Source organism: Monodon monoceros, unplaced genomic scaffold (assembly GCF_005190385.1).
Source record: "Monodon monoceros isolate NGI ecotype Baffin Bay Population unplaced genomic scaffold, NGI_Narwhal_1 Super_Scaffold_10, whole genome shotgun sequence".
NCBI classification, from domain to species: Eukaryota; Metazoa; Chordata; class Mammalia; order Artiodactyla; family Monodontidae; genus Monodon; species Monodon monoceros.
This window is the reverse complement of record NW_021703766.1, coordinates 49,661,308-49,668,780: the sequence shown is the minus strand read 5'-3', so window position 1 is coordinate 49,668,780 and position 7,473 is coordinate 49,661,308.

Sequence of the window (7,473 nt, the reverse complement as noted above, 5' to 3'; positions counted from 1 at the left end):
TCTGCAGAATGAGATCAGGGAAAAGAGAAGAAATCAGAAAACGAGACAGAGAAGGAACAGCCAATGAGAAGGAAAACCATCTAGTGCAGCTTCCTAGAATCAAGGGCAAAAAGCGTGCTCAGGAGGAGAGTGTATTCACGTGTTAAACGCTGTTGAGATCACCGCAGCTCTATGAGAATGGCTCATTTAAAGATACCGAATGCATGGGATTTCCCTGGCCGTCCAGAGTTTAAGACTCCGCGCGCTTCCAATGCAAGGGGCGTGGGTTCCATCCCTGGGTGGGGAACTAAGATCCCACATGCCTCCTGGTGCGGCCAGGAAAAAAAAAAAAATACCGAGTGCAGGCAAGCACCCAGGGCAACCGGAACTCTCGTACATTACTGGTGGGAACACAAAATGGGGCAGGTTCTCTCGAATGGTCTGGCAGGTTCTTATAAAGTTAAACATTACACTTACTTTATGACTCAGCAATCCCTCTCCTATTTGTTTACCCAAGAGAAATAAAAACTGATGTGCAAAATTTCTATATGAACCTAAGTTAAATGAAGACCTATGTGCACGCAAAAACTTGTCCATGAATGCTCATAGCAGCGTTATTCACAGTAGCCAAAAGGTGGAGACAACGCAGAGGCCCATCAACTGATGAAAGGGTAAATAAGATATTCTATGTCCACACAATCAATTCTTTTTCAGCCATAAAAAGAAAGAAGCATTGATATGTACTAGAACATGGATGAACTCTGAAAACGTATGCTGACTGACAGAAGCCAGTCATAAAAGACCACGTTTTGTATGATTCTATTTATATGAAATTTCCAGAAGAGGCAAATCCCTGTTGACAGAAAGTAAAATAATGATTGGGAAGGGTCGCGGAGAATGGGCTTTGGAGGTTGATAGCCAGAGGGTACAGGGCTTCTTTTCGAGGTGATGAAAATGTTCTAAAATTGGTTGTGGTGATGGTTGCACAACTCCATGAACATACCAAAAATCATTGAATTGTACACTTTTTTTTTGTCTTTTCTACTTTTGTTTTTTTGGGTTTTTTTAAAAAAAGATTTAATTTTATTTATTTTTTTGGCTGTGTTGGGTCTTCGTTGCTGCGCGCGGGCTTTCTCTAGTTGCGGTGAGCGGGGTCTACTCTTAGTTGCGGTGTGCGGGATTCTCATTGCGGTTGCTTCTCTTGTTGTGGAGCACGGGCTCTAGGTCCGCGGGCTTCAGTAGTTGTGGCGCGCGCGGACTCAGTAGTTGTGGCATGCGGGCTTCAGTAGTTGTGGCTCACGGGCTCTAGAGTGCAGGCTCAGTAGTTGTGGCGCACAAGGCTTAGTTGCTCCGCGGCATGTGGATCTTCCAGGACCAGGGCTCGAACCCGTGTCCCCTGCATTGGCAGGTGGATTCTCATCCACTGCGCCTGTGTTTTTGAATTGTATGCTTTAAATGGGCTTATTGAATGGTATGTGAGTTATAGCTTAATAATGCTTAATCACAATAATGAATGAATAAATGAGTAAAATAAATAAATAAAATTTACCTTGCAGTTGCAAACAGAAAAACAAAACCCCAAACCCCAGCGTGTTACTGTTTACAGTGGCTTTATTCATAAGCACGCCAAATCGGAAACAATCCAAATGTCCTTCAACAACTAAATGGATAAACAAACTGCGGTCCATCCAGGCGATGTACTATTCTTCAGCATGGGTAAGGAAATTCAACAACGTGGATGAATCTCAAATCTCAAATATTTATGCTGAAGGAGAAAAGCCAAACCTGGAAGGCTACATGCTGTGTAATTCCATCATACGACATTGTTATAAAAGCGAAGTGACTGGGAATTCCCTGGCGGTCCAGTGGTTAGGACTCTGCACTTTCACTGCCAAGGGCCTGGGTTCAATCCCCAGTCAGGGAACTAAGATACTGCAAGATGTGTGGCGAGGCCAAAAAAAAAAAAAAGCCAAGTGACTGAGGACAGATCAGGGGTTTCCAGGGGCTGGGAGTGAGCTGGGGGCTCAGTCAAAGCGGAGCATGAGGGAACTTTTGAGGGGTGATGGAATTCTTCCATATCTCCATTGTGAGGGTGGTTATCTGACCTTCTGCCCTGTCAAAGCTAATGGAAGTGTCCACTAAAAAGGGTGCATTTTAGTATATGCACCTTATACCCCCATCATCTGACAAAAATGCTTCTGAAGCCCAAATATTGATCAACTGATGAATGGATAAGCAAAATCTGGTATATCCATACAAGAGAGTATTATCCAGCCATTGAAAAGAATGAAGTTCTGGGAATTACCTGGCAGTCCAGTGGTTAGGACTCTGCGCTTCCACTGCAGGAGGCACTGGTTCAATCCCTGGTCCAGGAACTAAGATCCCACACACCAGCACGTTAGAAAAAAGAAAAAAAGAAAGAAAGAAAGAAAAAGGGAAGGAATGAAGTTCTGATGCGTTCTACGATATGGATGAACCTTGAAAACATTATGTCAAGTGAAAGAAGCCAGACACAAGAGGCCACAGAATGTATGATTCCATGTAGTATAGAAAATATTTAGAATAGGCAACTCCTTAGATACAGAGACTGCATTAGTGGTTGTCAGGGGCTGGGTTGTTGCGGGAGGAATGGGGAGTCACTGTTTAACACACACAGGGTTTCCTTTTTCAGGCGATGAAAATGTTCTGGAGCTGGATAGTGATGATGGTTGCACAATTTAGTGACTATATGAAAAACGACTGAATCACTCACTTTAAAAAGGTGAATTTGGGGGACTTCCCTGGCGGCGCAGTGGTTAAGAATCCGCCTGCCAATGCAGGGGACATGGGTTCGATCCCTGGTTCGGGAAGATCCCACACGCCATGGAGCAACTAAGCCCGTGCGCCACAAATACTGAGCCTGCACTCTAGAGCTGTGAGCCACAACTACTGAGCCCATGTGCTGCAACTACTGAAGCCCACATGCCTAGAGCCCATGCTCCGCAACAAGAGAAGCCACAGCAATAAGAAGCCCATGCACCGCAACGAGGTGTAGCCCCTGCTCTCTGCAACTAGAGAAAGCCTGCGCGCAGCAATGAAGACCCAACGCAGCCAAAAATCAATCAATCAATCAATCAATCAATCAATCTGAAAAAACAAGGTGAATTTGGGGAATTTCCTGGTGGTCCAATGGTTAGGACTCAGCACTTTCACTGCAGGGGCCCGGCTTCGATCCCCGGTTAAAAAAAAAGGTGAATTTTATGTGGTGGAATGGAATACTACTCAGCCATTACAAAGAATGAAATAATGTCATTTGCGGCAACATGGATGGACCTAGAGATTATCATACTAAGCGAAGTAAGTCAGACAGAGAAAGACAAGTATCATGTGATATCACTTGTATGTGGAATCTAAAATATGACGCAAATGAACATATCTACAAAGCAAAAGCTGACTCACAGACATAGAGAACAGACTTGTAGTTGCCAAGGGGGAGGGGGTGGGGGAGGGAAGGATTGGGAGTTTGGGGTTAGTGGATGCAAACTATTACAATGAGATGGAGGGGCAACAGGGTCCTACTGTGTAGCTCAGGGAACTATATTCAATATCCTGTGATAGGGATTTCCCTGGTGGTGCAGTGGTTAAGACTCCATGCTCCCGATGCAGAGGGCCCGCAGTTTGATATCGGGTCAGGGAACTAGATCCCACATGCATGCCACAACTAAGAGTTTGCATGCCACAGCTAAGGAGTCCAGGCTCTGGACATGCAGGCTCAGTGGCCATGGCTCACAGGCCCAGCCGCTCCGTGGCATGTGGGATCTTCCCGGACCGGGGCACGAACCCGTGTCCCCTGCATTGGCAGGCGGGCTCTCAACCACTGTGCCACCAGGGAAGCCCTCCCCCACTCTTTTAATGCAAACGATGGTATATTGATCACACAATTTCTTCACCTTGGAGATGATTCCAAAGGAGTAGGGAAAGAACTCTGTTATTCCTTTAGCAGTGTGTGCGGTAGAGAAAAATTTCTTAGGATACAAAAAGTACTAACTTTTTGTACTAAAATAGTACAAAAGGAATATTTAGTACAAATAATATTTGTACTAAAATAAAAGACTGCATTAAAAGTAAAACCTCTGGGCATCAAAAGATCCCAAAAACAAAATGAAAAGATGAGCCACAAGTTCTGAGAAGATATTTACAACACATGTAACTGACAGAGGGATTCATATCCACAATATATAAAGAACTCCTACAAATCAATAAGAAAAAGACAAAGAGCAGAATGGGAAAATGTGCAAAAGAGGGAGGGGAAAACAGCTTCAGAAGTCCTGGCAGATGGGGAAAGGGGGCAGGTTATGCACATGGGGTGGGAGATTGGATCTCTACCTCAAGCCACACACTCAAAATAGCTGAGATGTGGCCCATCAGTTGTAGTTATCAGTGACCTGAGTGAAGGAGGGCCTGGCAGAAGACTGTGGGAGCCTCAGTAACACGGCTGAGAGTGAATTCAAGGTGGAAATGGAAGAGATTATTTCTTTCTGGCCTGGGGAAGGGAGAGGCCGGCTCAGCCCAGAGGGAAAATGTTAGGTGAAAGACTGGCTCCATGCCTGACACCTGCCTGAGTCTTGTCGAGGTTGGGTCAGCCTTGCCTTTCCTTCCCTGTGATGCAATCCTGCCCTTGTCTGACAACATCCTCTTTATTTATTTATTTTTTTGATATCTTTATTGGAGTATAATGGCTTTACAATGTTGGTTAGTTTCTGCTGTACAACAAAGTGAATCAGCTCTATGTATACATATATCCCCATATCCCCTTCCTCTTGAGCCTCCCTCCCACCCTCCCTATCCCACCCCTCTAGGTGGTCACAAAGCACTGAACTGATCTCCCTGTGCTATGTGGCTGCTTCCCACTATTTTACATTTGGTAGTGTGTATATGTCCATGCCACTCTCTCATTTTGTCCCAGCTTCCCCTCCCACCCCCGACGTGTCCTCAAGTCTGTTTTCTACATCTGTGTCTTTATTCCTGCCCTGCCGCTAGGTTCATCAGTACTGTTTTTTTTAGATTCCATATATATGTGTTAGTATACGGTATTTGTTTTTCTCTTGCCGACTTACTTCACTCTGTATGACAGACTGTAGGTCCATCCACCTCATTACAAATAATTCAATTTCGTTCCTTTTTATATGGCTGAGTAATATTCCATTGTATATATGCACCACATCTTCTTTATCCATTCTTCTGTCGATGGACACTTAGGTTGCTTCCAATGCCTGGCTATTGTAAATAGAGCTGCAGTGGACATTGTGGTACATGACTCTTTTTGAATTATGGTTTTCTCAGGGTATATGCCCTGTAATGGGATTGCTGGGTCGTATGGTAGTTCTATTTTTAGTTTTTTAAGGAACCTCCATACTGTCCTCTGTAGTGGCTCTTATTAATTTACATTCCCGCCAACAGTGCATGAGGGTTCCCTTTTCTCCACACCCTCTCCAGCGTTTATGACAACATCCTCTTTAACTGACATAGTACATACAGGTCGGGCACTTTCTCATGTGTGGCTGGGAGCTGAGTGCTTTGAGTACCCTATTTCCTTCAGTGGTATGGAAACCACCATCCTTCCTTAGGCTGGAAACTTTGAAGGGATCCATGCGTCTTCTCTGCTTCTCACACCCCACGTCCCAGCCAGCAGGAAATCCCGTTGGCTTGACCTTCAACATGTATCCAAAGTCTGACTCCCAAACTACCACCCTGGTCCAGCTGCCAGCATCTCCCACCTAGACTATGGCAGTCGCCTCCTTGCTGCTTCTGCCCTTGCCTGCAACAGAAAGTCCCCTGCCTGCTAGCAGAATCCTTCTATGGGAAGTGAAGGTTGTCACTTCCCTCCTCAAGTTCCTCCTGTGGCTTCCGCCTCAGTCAGCATGACCCATGAGGTGCCTGTCCCCTCTCTAACCTCCTCCCTCCCCCTCCCCTTCACTCATTCTATTCCAGGCACACTGGCCTCATTGCTCTGCTTTGACCTTACCGTGCACAGTCCTGCCTCAGGGCCTTTGCACTTTCTGTTCCTCTGCCTGGGACCCCCTTCCCCCGGATTTTTGTGTGGCTCATTTGCTCACCTCCTTCAGGTCTCTGCTCAAACGTCACCTCCTCAGTTGGGCCTTCCTGACCTCACCAAAGAAAATAGTTATCCTTGTCTTCATACATCATATCACCATTTATCTCAGAACCTACTTTATTTCTTGATTTCTTCCCACTACATTTATTACCACTAGATGTGATAGATAGATAGATACATAGTGTCATCACTAGAGTGTCAGCTCCACAGGACAAGCACAGCTATCTTGTTCACTGCTCTCTTTCATGCTGAAAAGGGTAGATATTCAATAATCACGCTTAATAGATACTCAATAAACAGTAAGTAAATGAATGAACAAATAGCCCTAAAAGGTAGGTACTATGACTATCCCATTTTGCTGATGGGAGACTGAGGGTGAAGTCGCCCACCCAAGACCTTCCCACTTGTTGAGTTCTCATGGCAGGTCAGCCCTGGACGTGCAGGCTCTCGAAGGAGGTCAGGATTGTCTCCCCGACTTTGCAGGTGAGGGGCCCGAGGATCAGAGATGTGAAGTCACTTAGCTGGAGCCACAGAGCCAGGAAGTTCCGGGATTGAAGGAGGTCTGTCTGCAGCCAGGGCTATCCTCTCGCCTTTACTGGCTGAGGAGTCTCCGTGCCAAAGCCTTCATCGAAAGATCGAGCATCCTCTTGTCATGTGTTGTCGTTTTGAGTGTTTTTGTTTGTTTGTTTGGTTTTTGTTATCAACTCATTGGCTCACCCTGGGCCCTCTCTACCCCATCCAGTGCCCACCCCTGCATTTATTTTTGAAGCAAATCCCAGGAGTCATATCATCCGTATGCACATTCCTTGGTGTTCAGGCAGCCTTAGAAGTGCTGACTCTTCAAACACGAGAATCATGAAATGACAGATTGGTCAGCCTCTGGAAGTGATGCCGTGATCTCCACGATGCTGGTTGACTTTGTGGAATTGATTAGAGTTGTGACCAACAGTGAAGTCACCAAAGCCAGATGACCTGGGTTCAAAGCCAGCTTCCCCACTCACTGGCTGGCTGCACAGCCTCGGGAGCAAGCCTCAGTTTTCTCATCTGTCAAATGGGGGCAATAATAGCAGTCCCCACTACACAGGGCTATTGCGAGGGGTTAAATGAACGAATATGCACCAAGCACTTAGAACAGAACCGGCACTTAGTGAGAGCAAATATTTGTCTTTGAGATTTCAAATCCTTGAGCTATAAAACTCCCAGCAGTCATCTAAAACAAACACCAGAGCACAATTTCCTGTGGCACGATCAGTGAAGATGACTAAAACAGTATTTTGGTACATATTTTGAAAAATGCCAAAATGCTATTAGTAGCACAAATATTTTAGTTTGAAAAAAAAAAGATGGTGTTTGAGCTCCATCTTCTCCACTCTGTTTCAGACCTTAAGAGTCAAGCCCGG